Genomic DNA, 21,180 nt, shown 5'->3' on the forward strand with positions numbered 1-21,180 from the left:
TGGGATCCACGGTCAGACAGAAGAGTTTTTGGGATACCATGTAATCTGAAGACATGTTTCATCAGGAGTTCTGCCGTTTGTTTGGACGAAGGTAGTCTGCGAATAGCAATGAAATGTGCCATCTTTGTCAGATGGTCCACTGACACCAAGATGGTATTAAATCCTTTGGAAGGAGGCAATTCTACGATGAAGTCCAATGACAAAACCTCCCATGGAGTTTGGGGTATTGGTAGACTGCATAGTAGACCGAATGGTCTCGTAGTGTCAATTTTGGACCTGGCACAGACATTGCATGAAGAGACGAATTTTTGTATAGATGTTTTCATGTCAGGCCACCAGAATTGTCGAGAAATCAAATTGAAAGTCTTTGTCATACCCATATGTCCTGCCATAGGCACATCATGCGATAATTCCAAGATCTTGGTGCGTAGGGTAGGTGGTATGTAAAGTTTGTCGTTGTAGTAGAGGAAGCCTTCTGCATCAGTATTTAGTTGTGGTGGGGGTGAATCCAAACTTATACCATGCAGAACCTCTTCCTTTAAGGAACGGACAACTCCAATAATGCGTTTGTGAGGTATTATAGGAACGGAAGGGATTTCAAAGTAGTTTTCTTCAGTTAGTCGTGATAGTGCATCCGCCTTTTTGTTCTTATCTGCAGGTGTGTAGGTCACTAGGAAGTTAAAGCTTAGAAAGAATAGTGACCATCGTACCTGTCGATGCGAGAGAGTTTTGCTAGTTTGAAGATATTGGAGGTTTTTATGGTCCGTGTATATAATTATTGGTAGTTGGGTGCCTTCGAGTAAATGTCGCCAATTCTCCAGAGCCAATTTTATAGCAAGCAGTTCCTTTTCACCCACAGGGTAATTTATCTCGGGACTGCTCAGGAATTTAGAAAAAAAAAGCGACTGGATGAAGTGGTGAAGTGTGGGTAGGTCGTTGGGAGAGTATTGCTCCTACTGCCATGTTTGACGCATCTACCTCCAGAATGTATTGGAGGGATGGGTCTGGATAGCGTAATATGGGAGCGGAAGTAAACCTTGTCTTTAACAAGTGGAAAGCCTTATTTGCTTCTTCTGACCATTTAAATGGTATTTTTATGCTAGTGAGCTGTGTGAGGGGTCTCACAATAGCAGAAAAGTTTTTTATGAACCTCCTGTAGAAATTTGCAAATCCCAGGAATCGCTGTAGCGCCTTGCGTGTAGTTGGTGTAGGCCAATCCTGAATGCAGGATATTTTACTCATGTCCATCTCGATTCCTGTTTTGGATATGATGTAGCCTAGAAAGAGTACCTCATCTTTATGGAACAAGCATTTCTTCAGCTTCACATAAAGATTATGTGCAAGCAATCTCGATAATACAAGTCTTACATGTCTTATGTGTTCAGACAGGGTCCGTGAATATATAAGTATATCGTCCAGATATACCACAACACAGACATCTAGTAAGTCTTTAAAAATATTGTTTATAAATCGTTGGAAAACTGCAGGGGCATTGCATAGGCCGAATGGCATCACAAGATATTCGAACAATCCGTATCTAGTTCTGAATGCAGTCTTCCACTCGTGTCCATCACGGATTCGAATGAGATTGTATGCTCCTTTCAGGCCTAATTTTAAAAAATAGGTAGCTCCACGCACCTGCTCAATGAGCTCAGGGATAAGCGGTAGAGGATAGCGATCTTTTATTGTGATAGCATTCAATTTCCTGTAGTCGATGATAGGTCTGAGACTTGAATCTTTATTGCGAACAAAAAAGAGTCCTGCTGCTGTGGAAGAAGTGGAAGGTCTAATAAAACCTTTTTCCAAGTTCTCATCCAAATAGGTTTTGAGATGGGCAAGTTCATCCTGTGAAAGAGGATAAACATGACCGAACGGCAATTTGCTATTTGGGAGTAGATCAATGCTACAATCATAGTCTCGATGAGGAGGTAATGCTTGAGCATTTTTCTCAAGAAAAACCTCAGAAAGATCCTGATAACATAGTGGTGCAATCTCATCTGTCACCACAGACAGAATCTTCCCGGAAAACGGGAGGTTACACGTTTCCTCGCAATAACAAGAAGGGAAGGTCAAGGACCATTTCTTCCAATCTATGGTTGGTTGGTGTGTGTGCAACCAGGGAAGTCCCAACACAATGGGAAAGTGGGGTGATGGTATTAAATCGAAGGTAGAAGTCTCCCTATGAGACTCGTTAATAGTGACTAGAAGTGCTTGTGTCTGATCGGTGATCGGACCAGAGGATAACGGAACACCGGTAATAAGACTTACTGAGACAGGTTTGAGTTTAGAAATAATAGGAATTTTATTTGAAGCAGCAAAACATATATCCATATAATTTCCACAAGATCCTGTGTCAATCATGGCCTTAGTAGTAATCCTGTTCTGGTCCCACTGTAATGTCAAAAAAACAGAAATGTAGGGGTTAGTGAATGAAGTTGTCAATCCTCCTAGGGAGACATGTGAACACTCACCCTTCTTTTTGTTGACTAGGGGACAGACGTTTATCTTGTGATCCGGGGATGCACAGTACAAGCAGAGATTTTCATTTCGTCTTTTGGCTTTTTCCATAGTTGATAGCGGTGGGCGTATGGTTCCTATCTCCATAGGAACGGGGTCAACGGCCAGACTCCGAGAGGAAACGGATAATGGCATTCCCATCTTTTCAGCCTTTCTTTCTCGTAGTCTTCTATCTATGGTAATACAGAGTTGTATTAGTGCATCCAGGGTTTTTGGCAGATCCGCTCGGGCGAGCTCGTCCTTAACGGCTTCTGATAGGCCAAGCCTAAATTGGGTTTTCAGAGATGCATCATTCCATTCTGAATCAAGGGTCCATCTCTTGAACTCTGCGACAAAGTCTTCTACAGGCCTCCTTCCTTGTTTCAAGGATCTTAACTGAAGATCAGCAGTACTCTGCCTATTGGGGTCATCATATAGGCTAGTGAGCTCTGCCAGGAACAAGGCATAGGAGTTGAGAAGCTGGTCGTTTTTCTCAAAAAGAGAATCTGCCCAGGCTCGAGGATCGTTTGATAGGTAAGAAATAATAGTACAAACCTTAATGTGATCAGTAAGGTAGGTACGAGGTTTTAGCAAAAAAAGTAACTCACATGCGTTTTTAAATTCGCGAAATTTTTTGCGATCGCCTGTAAATACCAAAGGGGGATTTATCTTGGGTTCAGGGGACTGAGCAGAGGTAAGTTGTGTCAGTCTAATTACCTGCTGCGACAGAGCCTGATTGTCTTCTTTTAATTCAGCAAGTGCGTGTATTAACGCAGATACTTGCTGTTTTAATTGTGTCACCTGAGTGGTTATTTCTGCTGAATCCATTTTTTGGTTCGTTCAATCTGTAACGCTTCTGCGTTTCTTATATGGTGTGGATTTTCAGCTGCAGAAATAGTTCCACGTCAGTAGTCATGTAAGAGATATGCTGAGATACCATTCCCAACCTCAATGACTCATCATGTGTGGAAGGTCTTATTTCAGCCAGTAAATACACACAATTAGCAAGCTGGTTCCTAGAATGACTTTATGTATGTGGTAACACAATGATGAAGGTTGAGGGATAGGTTGAGTGGAGGTGGTAGGTGATAGACACTTGAAGGTGAGACAGTAGCAGATGGATGCAGGAAGGTTTAGCAATGTTGTATGGTAGCAGATGACAGAATAGCAGGTGGACATACAAAAGAGATCAACCCAGTGCAGAAAAGTAGCAGTAGTCTCAAGAGCTAGCAATCTAGTTATGCAGATGTGATAAACAGTCTTTACTATGCAGAGCTAGATAGTGTAAGCTTAGTATAAGTTTATAGAGAATTCCCCTGCGGGGTACTTAGCACTATTAGCGATACAGCCGAAGGGTGGTTCAGGAGTGGCGGATGATCCAGTAGCGGGATACAGGGATCAGCGCGGCGAGGTTCCGTCAGCGAGGTAAGCTTGCAAGCATGGAAGCTTCAAGCAAGGTTAGCATCCAGGTAAAGGTGTTTGAACGAACACATGTGAGTGAGAACCGGCGCTTTAAATAGCCATCTAGTCCGGCGCTGGGTGATGACAGCTCCAGTCTTAAAGGTGTATGCGCACCTTTCCAAAAGTAAATGGTGGGGCGCATACACTTGTGGAAAGTGTAATTTAGGGTACCAAAGGTACCGGAACATTACATCAGTGCTCAGACCATATCCCGCACACTGCATCAAATTGGTCTGCATGGCTGCCATCCCAGAAGGAAGCCTCTTCTAAAGATCATGCACAAGAAAGCCTGCAAAGGCCTGTGTGGTGGCAACAAGGTGGGGAGTACAAAGACAAGTGTGTCTTGCCTACAGACAAGCATGGTGATGGGAGTGTCATCGTCTGGTGCTGCATGAGTGCTGCCGGAACTGGGCAGCTACAGTTCATTGAGGGAACCATGAATGCCAACATGTACTGTGACATACTGAAGCAGAGCATGATCCCCTCCCTTCTGTGACTGGGCCGCAGGGCAGTATTCCAACATGATAATGACCCCAAACACACCTCCAAGATGACCACTGCCTTGCTAAAGAAACTCTCCACACCTAAACTATTTTTAGTATCTGTGTTTCCCAACCGAAAGTGGAGGAGTGCAAGGTCTCTATCATCCACCAGCTCCATGATGTCGTCATGAAGGAGTGGAAGAGGAGTCCATTGGCAACCTATGAAGCTCTGGTGAACTCCATGCCCAAGAGGGTTAAGACAGTGCTGGAAAATAATGGTGGCCACACAAAATATTGACACTTTGGGCCCAATTTGGACATTTCCACGTAGGAGTGTACTCACTTTTGTTGCCTGCAATTTAGACATTAATGGCTGTGTGTTGAGTTATTTTTAAGGGACAGCAAATTTACACTCTTATACATTGTAGCAAAGTGTCATTTCGTCAGTGTTGTTACATAAAAAGATATAATAAAATATTTACAAAAATGTGAGGGGTGTACTCACTTTTGTGAGATAGTGTATAAAATAGGCTTTGATTGCTTTGTCTGAGCCTACCTTAAAGAAGAACTTCATTAATATAGTCAGGGACTGCATAGCAACCAGCAATTGTTGAGACAATGAAGACTTTGGTGAGAAGTATTTAATGTGCAGTATTGTGTATATATAGTGCAGGAGTGCGTAAAGCAGAGCACAGGGGTTGGGACAGGAGTGTGTAATGTACAGAATTCAGAGGACAGGAGTATGTAATGTACAGAATGTAAGGGACAGGAGTATGTAATGTACAGAATGCAGGGGACATGAGTATGTATTGTATTGAATGCAGGGGACAGGAGTGTGTAACGTACAGAATGCAGGGTGCAGGAGTGTGTAATGTACAAAAAGCAGGGTGCAGGAGTGTGTAATGTACAGAATGCAATGGGTAGCTCCATACATTCCCCCAAACCCACCCTGGCTCCATCCATTCCCCCCCTCCTCTGCTCCATGCCTCCCTCCTCTGCTCCATGCCTCCCTCCCTGGAGTACATAAAAATCACAGACCTCAGATCAGCCACATCCTGGAGAGTGGTGTGCTGCTCCCTTCCTCCTCCTCCATGTACAGAAAAACACAAGAAGGAGAAGGGGTGGGTTCAGTGCACTCTGCTCTGCACTGTTTGAGTGTCAGAGCAGCAGGGATAGATGCCAGCTGGCATGTTTTGCTCACGGCAAACCAAGCTGCCCGCACCACCGTAGGCATTCTGGGACTCAGACCTGATTCGTCGGGACTCCGGGACAGGGACTATTTTTCAAGACGGTCTTGGGGAATCAGGGACGGTTGGGAGGTATGCATGAACTTTATTTACATCCCAGTCTTAGTCCATAGCGTTTAATATTGAGTTGGCCCACCCTTTGAAATTGTCCAAAATGTCTTGGTATGCTGACGCCTTAAAAATTCCCTTCACTGAAACAAAGGGGCCAAGCCCAACCCCTGAAAAACTACCCCACACCATTATTCCCCCTCCACCAAATGATTTGGACGAGTGCACAAAGCAAGGTCCATAAAGACATGGCTGAGCAAATTTGGGGTGGAGGAACTTGACTAGCCTGCACAGAGTCCTGATCTCAACCCGATAGAACACCTTTGGGATGAATTAGAGTGGAGATTGTAAGCTAGGCCTTCATGTCAAACATAAGTGCCTGACCTAACAAATGTGCTTCAGGGAAAATGGTCAAACATTTCCAAAGACACACTTCTAAACCTTGTGGACAGCCTTCCCAGAAGAGTTAAATCTGTTATAGCTACAAAGGGCGGGCCAACTCAATATTGAATGCTATGGAACCCTACGGACTAAGACTGAGATGCCATTAAAATTCACGTACGGTACGTGTAAAGGCAGGCATCCAAATACAGTACTTTTGACAATATGGTGTATGTATGACTATCTATCTACCTCAAAATGTAGATAGACTATAGAGTCTTTGTATAAAATGTTTACTGTATGGACACGACAAACATCCACACAGTAAGAATGAAGAGAAAAACCCCTGCCATATTCTGTTATACCCATAGTTCCTATATCACCATTTCCATGTAGTGGCCATAAGAAGTTTTTTTCCAGTGCATTATGGCCACTAGATGGCACTTATGGTAAATAAAAGAAAATAGTTATTTTTCGCTCTGTGAGAATGTTTTATTCATAGATCCCAAAGTGTTTTTTTTTTTATAATTAAAGAACACATATATGCACTCTAAAACATTTTATGATTTATCTGTACAATTTCCTTTAGAACTACCAACAACTATGTATTTCATGGGTCCTCCTGATTTAATTTCAATTTAGTGGAAAGCAAAAACTGAAGTAGATATACTTTCCCACTTATCCAAGTCTGGTATAGCCAGGGCCAGCTTCCTAAACAGCCAACATAGCCCATGGTTTCCCACACCTATTGCCATTTACAACAATTTGTTGTGCACAGCCACTGAGCCTGCCAGACTGCCAGTGCAATTCTGCAGGGTCCTCAATGGTCCCAAGAACATCCTGTGCATTTTTGTTGGTGAAATAATGTGCTGTGTATACAGTACATTCTGGTTCCATACACCTTGAACCGAACTACCAGCATAACTCTCAACTGTCCCTGATTTCGAGGGACGTCCCTGATATCCTTCTTTCCTGCTCATTTGTCCCTCATTTTGGTCTGATCTATATCGGTGTATATACAGTATAAAATGCACTTTTTATCTTTCAAAAGGTTTTTCCCAGTAGTAAACCTTTCATACAATTTCTAAATTGCTGCATTTGTAAATTCCAAAAGCCAGTGTAAAGGGATAGCAGTGGTAAAAAAAAAAGCATTAACTAATAATTATTTTTGTACATTTCTCCTATAAGGGGATGTGGCAGGGGGGTGCCCTATGCCCAGGGCCGGCGCTCCTGCTAGGAGAACTGTCTAGGGTGCACTATTGCTTAGGGGGCGCAGCCACGGCTGCTGGCTTCCCTACTAGCCTGGCTGCCACCCTAGGGTGACCAGACATCCACGGTGCACCCGGAACTGGAGCAGGGGGGCGCCATTGTTCCCGCTTGGGCTGCCTCAGGAGGGGAAGGGGGGAGATGGGGATTAGAGTGCCGCCTGATTACAAAAAGCCAAGTTCTTCTGCTTACCCGGAGGGGAGACTGTCATATGGAGTTCCGCCTCCTGGACCGGCTCATACCTATGATAGACAGCACACTGGTGACGTCTATCATAGGAGCCGGTCCAGGAGGCAGCACTTCGTATGACAGCCTTCACGCCGGGTAAGCAGAAGAACATGGCTTTTTATAATCATGTAGCGCTCTAATCCCCATGTACTGGTCACTCTGCATTGGATGGGGGCACTGGTCACTCTGCATTGGATGGGAGCACTGGTCACTCTGCATTGGATGGGGGCACTGGTCACTCTGCATTAATGGGGGCACTGGTCACTGCATTAATGGTGGCACTTATCACTCTGCATTAATGGGGGCACTGGTCACTCTGCATTGGATGGGGGCACTGGTCACTCTGCATTGATGGGGGCACTGGTCACTCTGCATTGGATGGGGGCACTGGTCACTCTGCATTAATGGGGGCACTGGTCACTCTGCATTGGATGGGGGCACTGGTCACACTGCATTAATGGGGGCACTTGTCACTCTGCATTAATGGGGGCACTGGTCACTCTGCATTGGATGGGGGCACTGGTTACACTCCATTAATGGGGGCACTGGTCACTCTGCATTGGATGGGGGCACTGATCACTCTGCATTAATGGGGCACTGGTCACTCTGCATTAATGGGGGCACTTGTCACTCTGCATTAATGGGGGCACAGGTCACTCTCCATTGGATGGGGGCACTGGTCACTCTGCATTCATGGGGGCACTGGTCACTCTGCATTCATGGGGGCACTGGTCACTCTGCATTAATAGGGGCACTGGACACTCTGCATTGGATGAGGGCAGAGTGACCAGTGCCCCCATTAATACAGAGTGACCAATCCCACCATTAATGTAGAGTGACCAGTGCCCCCATTAATGCAGAGTGACCAGTGCCCCCATTAATGCAGAGTGACCAGTGCCCCCATCCAATGGAGAGTGACCTGTGCCCCCATTAATGCAGAGTGAACATTGCCCCCATTAATGCAGAGTGACCAGTGCCCCCATTAATGCAGAGTGACCAATGCCCCCATTAATGCAGAGTGACTAGTGCCCCCAACTCTGTATTGTTGGGGGCACTGGTCACACTGCATTGGATGGGGGCACTAGTCACTCTGCATTAATGGGGGCACTGGTCACTCTGCATTGGATGGGGGCACTGGTCACTCTGCATTAATGGGGGCACTGGTCACTCTGCATTAATGGGGCACTGGTCACTCTGCATTAATGGGGCACTGGTCACTCTGCATTGGATGGGGGTACTGGTCACTCTGCATTAATGGGGGCACTAGTTACTCTGAATTAATGGGGGTACTGGTCACTCTGCAAATAATGGGGCACTGATCACTCTGCATTAATGGGGGCACTGCGAGTGATGCAAGTATAGGGGGGAGTATGGGGAATGCATGGAGTGTGCTGCGAGTATAGGGAAATAGGGACATTTTGATGTTTTTTTTATTTATTGGGGTGGGGGGGCGCAAGTAGCTGGTCTTGCCTAGGGCGCAGAATAGTCTAGCACCGGCCCTGCCTATGCCTACATACTTTTGCTAATAGGTGTCCCTTGTTCCCATCTCAAAAAGTTTGGAGGTATGCTACCAGGTTAGGACGACACTTTGCCCTAACCTTATGTGACTTCTAGAACTGATAAAGGGTGGGTATTTTGAGCTATTTATCCTCAATCGCAACATGCCTTGATTATGATGGTGGCAAATAACAGCTGGCCTCTAGGTGCTTGAGTTAAATATCTAGCTCTGGGTGAATCCAGTAGTAGTTAGTTATACAGTAATTTTTTTTTTCTTTTTTAGGCAGAGATTTTAAAAAGTTGTTGTTTTATGAAGTTATGTTCGGTTCTTACTGTATTTTACTGTTAACTGTTGTTTGTTTTGCAGGAACACCATTCAGCTGCAGCACTAATATGTTTATTCTGACAGCAAAGCAGTGTTAATTTCGTCGACTAAAACCGACTAAAACGTTTTCGTCGACTAACACAATTCAGATGACTAAAATACGACTAAAACTAAAATGGCATTTTAGTCTTAAGACTAAAATACGACTAAAACTAAAATGGCATTTTAGTCAAAAGACTATAACTAAAACTAAATCGAAATTTGCTGCCAAAAATTAACACTGGTACATGCTCAAAGCATAAATAATAACATATTAGATTTTTCACTCCAGGACCAGCAGTAGTATATAATGAGTTTGGAAATTGTAGAGAAATGCTTAAATAATGCATTAAAAATTACAATTGAACTACACCCATTTGATTATAGATGACTAAAATTAGTTTTAGTCGACTAAAATGTAGGGCGTTTTAGTCGACTAAAATGTAGGGCGTTTTAGTCGACTAAAATATACTGGAGTTTTAGTCGACTAAATACGACTAAAACTAAAACATTTGCAGAAGACTAAAATAGGACTAAAACTAAAATGCCATTTTAGTCCTAAGACTAAGACTAAAACTAAATTGAAATTTGCTGCCAAAATTAACACTGCAGCAAAGGGGTTTTGCTCTCAGAATATTTACATCAGTGATTGCAAAACTGCTGGGGGAGATTTCACGTCCGCAGGGCAAACTAAATGAGAGTCTCCTGCAGAATGAGGAGGTAATAACATAGGTACTGAGAGAGCTGAAGGCCTATTTTGAGACCAACTACCAAACAGGCTGTGCTATGGGGATATTATAGGAGGCCCATAAATCAGTGATAAGGGGAGTGTTGTTCAAACATGGAGCAAGAATAAAGAGGGAAAGGAATAACCATTTAACATCACTCACACATCAACTTAAGACCCTGGAAACTGAGCATAAACAGAAAAAATTAACTTCAGCTATGTCAGAACTGGCAATGATAAGGAAACAAATAACAGATCTATTACATTATAGAGCTAAAGCCGCAATGCAATTTTCAAGGAAACTGACTTACGAATCAGGTAATAAGTGTGGGAGGGTACTAGCGAGATCAGTACAGACGCAGAAAGCAAGATCTTATATCCCCCAGGTAGTGACTTCTGAGGGCATAAAGAAAATGATTCCGACACAAATTACAGAGGAGTTTAGGAATTACTATTCCTCGTTATATAATTTACCGGAGAAAATAACATCACAAAAAGAGATAGAGGAATATTTGCCACAGGCAGAGTTACCAAAACTATCTAGAGAAGAACGAGATACACTGGAGATGTATATCTCCCTGGAAGAAATACAACAGGCTGTAAACACCATGAAACCAGGCAAGGCACCAAGCCCGGATGGGTTAACATTGCAGTACTTCCGGGTGCTGTTTCCAATATTGGGATCGTACTTAGAAAGACTGTATAATGGTACAGAATCGGATGGACTGTTTGCCAGGGTTACACTATCAGCCCATATATCGTTGATATTGAAGGAGGGAAAAGACCCATCGGCTTGCGGGAGTTATAGACCTATATCCCTCTTGAATATAGATCTGAAAATATTTATGAAAATCCTGGCAACTAGAATATCGAAATGCCTTTCAAAAATAGTAGATCTAGATCAAGTAGGCTTTATGCCTGCTAGAGAAGCAAAAGATAATACCACAAGAGTGTTGAACTTAATTCATGTGGCCAAGACAGCAGAAATCTCTTGTGTTATACTGAGTACTGACGCAGAAAAGGCATTTGACCAAGTTAATTGGGCCTTTATGTTTTCAGTACTCAGATATATAGGAATAGGCGACTCAATGATGGATAAAATAACTAGAGTTTATTTAAACCCGACAGCTAGAGTAAAGGCTAATGGAGTACTATCAGAGCCCTTTCCTATAAAGAATGGAACAAGAAAGGGCTGCCCATGATCTCCTTTACTATTTGCTTTAGCATTAGAGCCTTTTCTATGTAAAATTCGATCAAACCAAGATATACGTGGAATAATGTTAGGAAAAGAGCAATATAAAATCGCAGCCTATGCGGATGATCTATTGTTTTTCTTCATAAATCCGGCTGTCTCACTGCCGATACTCCTAAAGGAGTTCAAGCAGTATGGCGCCTTATCAAATCTTAAAATAAACTACGGGAAATCAGAAGCATTAGGGTTGGGAATCCCGGAGTCACAAATGAATAGCCTAAAGGCTAACTTTTGATTTACCTGGGCAGTGAGGTACCTGGGGACTTATATACCTGCGAACTTATCCTGGGCATATGAACTTAACTTCCCCCTCTTGATTATGGAAACAAGCAAATTACCAAATCAATGGCAAGGAGGATTACAGTCCTGGTTTGGCAGATGTAATTTAATAAAAATGAACATCTTACCTAAATATTTATACCTTATGCGGGTGTTACCTATTAAACTGCCAAATAGATTTTTTAAAATAGTACATGGGATGTTTGTTAGGTATATATGGGCTAATAAGAAACCTTGGTTAGCACGTAATAGTTTAACACTGCCAAAACGAATGGGAGGACTCGCAGTTCCAGATGTATGCAGTTATTATCATGCTATACTGTACATATAAATAGAGTAATGGATTGGTGGCATCACTCTGAAACGAAATTGTGGGTACAAATAGAGCAATTGCAGACTCTGGTGTCCCTGAAGAAAGCAATGTGGTGCTACCAATCAATTCCTAAGAATCTAAAATCACACCCATTGATAGGCAATACAATACATATAGGCAATCAGCAGTGCCTTTTACAAAAGCTAACAACAATACACTCACCCTTATATCCCATCTTAGGAAACCCTTGTTTTCCCTCAGGTCTGGATAAGCAGCGATTTGGTGAATTGTGGGAAACAAGGCAAGAGCATGCAGAAGCTTTTGTGGTCCAGAAGAACTGGCCTTCGATGGCTAGCTTAATGGACAATAACGGGCCATATAAACTCCCTTTCTGGCAAGCACTCCAGCTGCATTACTTTCTAGTTTCAATTCCGAACCCTGAGAGTTTTGTAAGGCCCTTGACGAACTTTGAGAAACTGTGTGAAGAACCGGAGAGTCTTCTGCGTACTCTGTCTATCATGTATAAATTGCTGAATACTCCAATGGAACAACCAAACCTAAGATGGGTTGAGAAGTGGAAATTAGATCTAAATAGAGAGTTTACAAGAGAACAGACTCAGAGGATTTTTAGGTTTGTGTTTGGGCCAACAAGATGCACTAAAATTCAGGAAATAAACTATAAGATCTTAACTAGGTGGTATAACTTGCCTGAGAAATTGCATAGATGGTACCCACGAGAATCAGATAGGTGTTGGAGGTGCGGGAAAGAGGAAGGTACACTTTTTCATATTTTATGGACTTGCCCCGACATAAAGATGTACTGGGCGGAAGTAGGTTCTATAATTCAGAAATTTACAAGCTACAGGATTGAGGGAGATCCAGCCCGTCTCCTACTGCATGTTTCAGAAATCCCGATCAGGAAATACGAGAAGTCTATCGTACCTTTCATGCTAAATGCTGCAAAGGGATGTATCCCCCTATATTGGAGGAAGATAGAAGTGCCTTCAGTATCGGACTGGGCACGGTAATTGGAGCATATAAATAGGATGGAAGACTTGGTGCTTTCTTTGCAGCATAAACAGGAACAATATAAGGCAATCTGGAATGCATGGAAAAAAGGGAACTAACTTAAGGTTAAAGGCAGAGAGGTATGGTATATTATAAAAATAAAGTAATAATAAGGGTATGGACGAGAGGGGGAAGAAAGGAGAAAAGAAGGCAGGAGGGAAAAGAATAGGAAAGGAGAAAATAAGATAGTAAGAGAAGAAGAGAGAAATAGGGTAAGGAGGTATATTAATTTTGGAATATGGCTAGGAGAAGGACCTGATCTCCAATCTCTGAATATTAAGAATCTGTACCCTAAGGAAATATACCCTTTTGTTGTATTAATTATACTGTCCTTGTGTATGTTTGGTTTACAAAATCTTAATAAAGTGATATTTGAAAAAAAAAAAATAAATCTTCCATGGACTCAACATGCCTCTCAGCAAATAACTTGGGGTATCTACTTTCTGAAAAGGGGTCGTGGGGGGGAGGTTTGTGCTATTTTTGTCATTTTAGGGCCTTCGAAACTGTGATGGATAGTGAGGTAGCGAAATGAGAAATCTACGGCCTTTGAAATCCTAAAGGCGGTCATTGGTTTTTGGCACCCGTACGCAGCTAGGCTCCCAAAAAGTCTCACACACACATGTGGTATCCTCATACTCAGGAGAAGCAGCAGATTATATTTTAGGGTGTAACTCCACATATACCCATGGTATGTGTGAGCAATATATCATTTGAGTGACAACTTTGCGTATAAAAAAAATATATGTATATATTTTTGGTAATTTTCCAGAAACTAGTGGCAAAAAACAAATCTTCCGTAGACTCAACATGCCTCTCAGCAAATAGCTTAGGGTGTCTACTTTCCAAAAAGGGGGTACGTTGAGGGGTTGTACTGCCCTGGCTTTTTAGCAACTCAAGAAATGTGATAGGCAGTCAGAAATTAAAAGCTGCGGAAATTCCATTATATATACCATAGTTTGTTTGTAAACGCTATAACTTTCAACCAAGCCAATCAATATATAGGTACTGGGATTTTTTTTTCCAATAGACATGTAGCAGAATACATTTTGGCCTAAAAATGTCAAAATGATGACATTTGAGTTGTTTGGATATTTTTTATAACATAAAGTATAAAATATCTTTTTTCCCCAAGTTTTCTGTTTTCTTTTCTGTCTTTTTTTTTCATTTTTTTTTTAACAAAAAATAAAAAACACAGTGGTGATCAATTACCACCAAAAGAAAGCTCTATTTGTGTAAAAAATAAAATATATAAATTTTGTTTGGGTACAGTGCTGTATGACTGTGCAATTAGCAGGTAAATTAGCGCAGCGCCAAATAGCAAAAAAATGCCCTGGTCATGAAGGGGGTTAAACAATTAAAAAAAAAAAAACCCTAAACTACTTTTTTACTTGCATGAGTGTTTCATTCCATATCCCTCCCCAAAACTACTTTCAGTAGTGGAGACCAGTGATCTTTAATTTCATCTATTTGCATCAAAATTTAAAGCAGTACACCAGGAAAAACATCAAGATAAAAATCAATAGCGCAAGAAAGATAAAATAACAAAACCAGCTTGTGCTGCAATATTTAGCTTCAATCCAGATAGTTGAGATTTTCCCTGCAGTATTTTTTTGCCACTAGATTTCCTCAGTCTGATGAGCAGAGTGATTCAACCCACCTCCTCTGAGCCCAGTTCGTCCAGGACCTTTCCCATCCTGTGACTAGGCAGTGGAAGGAGAAGTGTCTGGTCAGAGGCTAGAAAGGCAGAGGGCTGGTGGTGCCAAGCTCTCCCAAGGAGTGGCTTTCCAGGGTTGTTGGAGTAGCACAAGGGGTGTGGGACCCCACTGTGTGAAGCTGTACTAGGCCATGACACCTAATATTTTTTTCTGCACTATGCCTCATGAGCTAAGCCTTTTTTGTCCGAAACCTGGGCAATTTTTGTTACCGGTCAAAAGGCCTAGCCAAAGCATGCAACACTGGCACTTTTTATTTTTGTATATTTATTTGCTCTTCATATGTGTCATTTGCACTTTTTTATATTTTCTCCTTTTCATTTAGGATGAAAGGTATAGGACCTCAGGCCTACCCTGAAATCCAGGGGGAGGATGTGTGGCCATTGGGTTGCTTCCTCTCTGCCTTTGAAAGGGAGGTCTCTTTGGGAAAGCCCCCCACCCAGTACTTGTTGGTTGGCTTTGGCTGACTATATAAAGTGGGCTCACCAGGCCGACCTGGGTGTGCGTTACCCCTAGGGGAGCCTTGTGCCTTGGGAGGGGGGTCAGGGAATGGTCCTTCTTATTCAGGAGGGGACCAATGAGACACCCTAAAGTTGGCCGAAGAAGAATTGCAGGTTGAATGAAAAAGGCTTTATTCCACCATCCTCACATTCAACATGGATAGGAGAATCCTCTCTGCTGTGCTATTCTTTTCTGACAGCAGGGAGACTTCCCCAGTATCAGAATCCACCAATCAGCATTGCAGGCTAAAGCCGACTGCACTGATCGAGCAGCAAAAATCCGGCATTGCAGTTTTGAAGAAGCTGATCAATAGATCGACTTCTGTAGAAGTACCTTGCCTATCCACTTAACGACTGTCCCATAGCAGATTTACTGCTACAGGGTGGCCATTCTATGCAGAACTGGGTAAATATACGTGATTCTGCACTTCCGCATAGGGGACACATCACTTCTGCTGTGATTTGTCTCAGCAGAAGCCGATCAACGGCTGTCAGCCAATTGATGTCTGATGGAACAGAGGCTAGATGGAGCTCTGCATCTGCAGAGCTCTGTCCTGATAGGGGGAAAGTCATGGATTTCGTGTTCCTGAAAAGCAGGGAATAAAATCTATCAGATCCCTTAGTAAAAGCAGCACACATTGTACACAAAAACACTGTCTAGGCCCACATTTAACCCTTTGATCGCCCTAGATGTTTAACCCCTTCCCAGCCAGTGTCCTTAGTACAATGACAGTGCATATTTTTAGCACTGGTCACTGAATTATTGTCACTGGTTCCTACAAAGCATCACATATGTCAGTGTTTGATTGTCCACTGCAAAATCGCCGTCTATAAGTCGCTGATTGCCGCCATTACTAGTATTAAAAAAAATTCTAGTATATATACCATAGTTTGTAGACGCTAACACTTTTGCGCAAACCAATCAATATAAAAGTATGTAGTAGAATACATATTGGCCTAAACTGCTGAAGAAATTTGATTTTTTTTTATATTTTTTTATTGGATGTGTTTTATAGCAGAAAGTAAAAATTATATATTTTTTTTCAAAATGGTCGGTCTTTTTTTTTTTTATAGCACAAAAAATAAAAAAAACAGAGGTGATCAAATACCACCAAAAGAAAGCTCTATAAAAAAATTTATAGCAAAAAATACTGATTAAGTGCCGGTTCACACTTGTGCGATGCGGGAACGCTGCGAATATGCAGCGTGTTCCCGCATCGCATCCGCACCTCTGGCAATTCACACTGCCATATGCGATACGCAGGGGGATGTCAATTAAATGTTAACGACACCCCCAGTTTGATCGCATATTGCAGAGCGATCTGACAGTTCGCACAGGATCGGATCGCACAAGTGTGAACCACTGTGCGATCCGATCCTGATGCGGCTGAAAAAAGGGTCCTGTGCGTGTTTGGTGCGGGTGCAGTGCGAACTCAGCCATACAAAGTGTATGGCTGAATTCGCATCCGCACATCCGATCGTATGTAATGAAGGAGCAGTGCGCTCCAAATTACATGCGATCTCGCAAGCCGCACAAGTGTAACCGGCACTTAAACTTGTAAACAAAAAGTGCCAGAAAAAGCCTGGTCTTCAAATGGTGAAAGCAGCACAGTGTCCAAGTGGCTATACATAGATGGAAATTCAGCAGATCCCTGCTCACAGGCCAAATTTCGATCCCTGAATGGCCGGGTTCCTGATCGCCCCACGTACCTTTACTGTGGCAGGGCAGCCGCTCAGCACAGAATCACTTACCTGTACGTGATCCTGCACTACTGGGTCTGCGGTGTGCATGCGCCCCACTGGCGACCCGCTCCCACTGTAATTGGACACAGCGGGAACCAATCAGCAGGTCCCAGAAACTCAACGTCCACCGGGAGAGAGCGATCGTTCAGGAGAGAAGCAGAACAGCAGTCTGCCTATGTAAACAAGGCAGACTGCCGTTCTGTCAGTAGGAAAGGTAGTGATCCTGTGTTTATGCAAAGCAGGGACATGGATCAGTGCCTTCCCATTGTACAAGCACCTCCTCCACAGTAACCAAGTACATTTTAGGCACACATTTAACTTTTTGATTGCCCCTGATGTTATCCCCTTCCCAGCCAGTATCACTAGTACAGTGACAGTGCATATTTATAGCACTGATCACTGTATTGGTGTCACTGGTTCCCAAAAAAGTGTCAGGTGTCCGATTTATTCGCCGCAATGTCTCATGTCTCAATAAGTCGCTGACTACTACTAAAATAATTAAATAAATAAAAATTATGTTAATATATCCCATAGATTGTAGACGCTATAACTTTTGAGCAAACCAATAAATATACGCTTATTGGGATTTATTTTTGTTTATAGCGCAAAAAAAAAAAAAAAAACCCTGCAGAGGTGATCAAATACCACCAAAAGAAAGCTCTATTTGTGGGAAAAGGGACATCAATTTTATTGGGGTACAGCGTCGCACGACCGCGCAATTGTCAGCTAAAGTAACACAGGGCCGTTGTTCTATCAGATTACCGCTACTCATCAGATCATGTAATGGAAGTGATGTTATGACCAAAAAATACTTACTGCGCATGCGCTATGCGTTCTAACACTTCATGATCTGACAGATAGCGGTAATCTGAGAGAACACCCACGCGGAAATTTTACTACACCCAGCTACATCTTGAATTTCAGAATAATTTTATCAATAAAGTGAGCGTATATAAATAAATGTAGTATATTGACATCTGTGATGCTGTTTTGATGTTACATTTTGAAGGAAGCTGGACGCCAGCAGTAGAAAGGTGGTACAGGCCATGTTGGTACATCCCGCACTGGTCAGCGCTAAGGCTCCATTCACACCTGAGCGTATCATTTTCAGACGCTTTTTCAGGTGTTTTTCAGGCGCTTTTTCAGGTGTTTATTGCAGGTTTGGGGGTAGGCATTGACATCTAACAAAAACACTTGTAATTTGCCAAAAAAGAAGCTCATGTACTTTTTTGAGCTGCAGGCCACAAAACGCTCATACAGTATCTCACAAAAGTGAGTACACCCCTCACGTTTTTGTAAACATTTTATTATACCCTTTCATATGACAACAATAAAGAAATGACACTTTGTTACAATGTAAAGTACTGAGTGTACAGCTTGTATAACAGTGTAAATTTGCTGTCCCCTCAAAATAATTCCACACAGCCATTAATGTCTGAACCGCTGGCAACAAAAGTGAGTATACCCCTAAGTGAAAATGTCCAAATTGGGCCCAAAGTGTCAATATTTTGTGTGGCCCCCATTATTTTCCAGCACTGCCTTAACCCTCTTGGGCATGGAGTTCACCAGGACGTCACAGGTTGCCACTGGAGTCCACTTCCACTCCTCCATGACGACATCATGGAGCTGATGAATGTTAGAGACCTTGAGCTCCTCCACCTTCTGTTTGAAGATGCCCCACAGATGCTCAATAGGGTTTAGGTCTGGAGACAAACACAAGAAAAGAGCGCAATTGCTCAGGACCATGATATTAACCCAAAGGCATCCAGGATGCATATATAAATACAAGGATAAAACAAAAAGATACGGCAACAATGAATAAAAAGTCCAATAAATTAAAGGTCCATACAAACAGGGCCGGCCATCCAGGGAGGCCAGAAGTGGAGTCCCAAAATACTACAGAAGAAATGAGGAGAACAGGAGGCGCCTCTAAGTGTAATAAATATGAACAACTCACAAAATCAGAGGAGTTGAAAGCCTGTAAACTGATGTCCTGTGTGAAACGTCAGTGGTCTTCTGGCAACAGCAGATGCTATCAGGAGGGAATCTGTGTATCTTGATGAAAAGCCGGCTGATCAGTGAGCCAGGACGGGCCGAATGAGGCTGGCTGATGGACGAGCCGAAAACAAGACCTGGGGCGCAGGAAGCCGTGCTGGAAGAGGAGGTGATGTCACAAAAGCATGACGTATTGCTGAGTTTGCTGGCTGCGATGACGTATGCACCGATGCTCCTTCTTCAATAGCGAGGACAAATGTACCGATGCTGACAGAGGTTTAGTGCTGAGCAGTGCGAGGTGTACCAAGATCCCGGGGGCCGCCACCTTCCTACTACTGGTTAGGGATGCACCGAAATGAAAATTCTGGGCCGAAACTGAAAATGCAGGATGCCTTTGGCCGAAAACCGAAAATGACTTTTTCCCCCAAATAATTTTAAAATAGATAGAACAGGGGCATACACCAAAAGCAGGCAGCAACGTACACCTGTAGCTGCCACCCTGTCACAGTATATATACTGTGACGGGTTGGCAAGAGGTTAATTTAATTACCAATGGTATTAGTATTATGCAGCATGAGGGGGTTAATGTTTTGTCACTGCTGGTCACTGATGCATTAGTGACCGACCAGTTGCAGTTAATTAACCCCTTTGTGCTGCATTAGTGCAACCAGTATCAGTGTTAATTAACACTGGTTGCACTGATACTGGTTGCACTAATGCAGCACAAAGGGGTTAATTAACTGCCACTGGTCGGTCACTAATGCATCAGTGACCAGCAGTGACAATACATTAACCCCCTCATGCTGAATAATACTAATACCATTGGAAACCCCCCCCCCCGCCTCAGCGTCCCTCTCGTCAGTACATCCTCCCCCCCCCCCTGCCTCAGCGTCCCTCCCCATGCCAAGGATAAAAATCTCCTACTCACTCAGCTCCTCCGGTGTCCTTCATTCAAAAGACGCGCCTCTGGCCGGCGGCCCGCCTCCCTGTGATGTCACTACTACTACGATCTGTGAAATTGTGTATGAATGAACTGACACACTGGGCGGGAGAGCGGCCGCTAATAGCTATAATTATGTGAGCGCTTCACTTCCCTGTCAGAAGAGATACCAGCATGACAGGGAAGTGAAGCTCTCACATAATTATAGCTATTAGCGGCCGCTCGCCCGCCCTCCCGCCCGGTGTGTTAGTTAATTCATACACATCGTCCCGCTGACAGGGAAGTGAAGCGCTCACATAGTTATAGCTATTAGCGGCCGCTCGCCCGCCCTCCCGCCCCGTCTGTTAGTTCATTCATGCACAGATCGTAGTAGTAGGGACATCATTGAGAGGCGGGCGGCCGGCCAGAGGCGAGACTTTCAAACCTGCGCTGCGCCCTCCTCCTTCCTCACAGCGGCCATTATTTCGGCATTTTTAACCCATTTTCGGCCAAAATGGGATAGGCCCATTTTCGGCCGAAATTTCGGTGCATCCCTACTGCTGGTGTACAGCTTCTTTCAAATTGTAACATGAAAACAGCATCACGGATGTCAATATACTATATTTTTTTATATACGCTCACTTTATTGCTAAGATTACTCTGAAATTCAAGATGTAGCTGGGCGTAGTAAGATGTCCGCATGGGTTTTGTGTTAGATTACTGCTAGCCGTCAGATCACTCTGTACCTAAATAATATTGATGTTCTTTTTGCCCACAAATAGAGCTTTCTTTTGGTGATATTTGATCACCTCTGTTGTTTTTATTTTTTGCGCTATAAACCAAAAAAGACCGACAAAAAACAAAACATTTTTTACTTTCTACTATAAACTCATGCAATAAAAAAAAAATGAACAGTAATTTTCAAGGCACGCCATTGTAGTATGGTAAGCAACGGGTTAAGTTGCTGTCTGCAAAATGTTACAATTATGTATATGTCTGGGACCTGGGTGTGGCTGAAGTTAGTTGCATGCTGATGTGCAGTGAATAAAGAAGCAACCTGTACAGCTTGTCTGTGTTAATACACTACAGCCATGAATGATAACTGTGAAACCAACATCTGTCTGGTATGATAACTGATGAGACGGTGTTCTGTCAGAATACCATACCCTATCAGAACTCCATACCTCCGTCATTTCCGGTTG

This window comes from Pelophylax lessonae (assembly GCF_965119305.1).
Source record: "Pelophylax lessonae genome assembly, chromosome: 1".
NCBI lineage: Eukaryota > Metazoa > Chordata > Amphibia > Anura > Ranidae > Pelophylax > Pelophylax lessonae.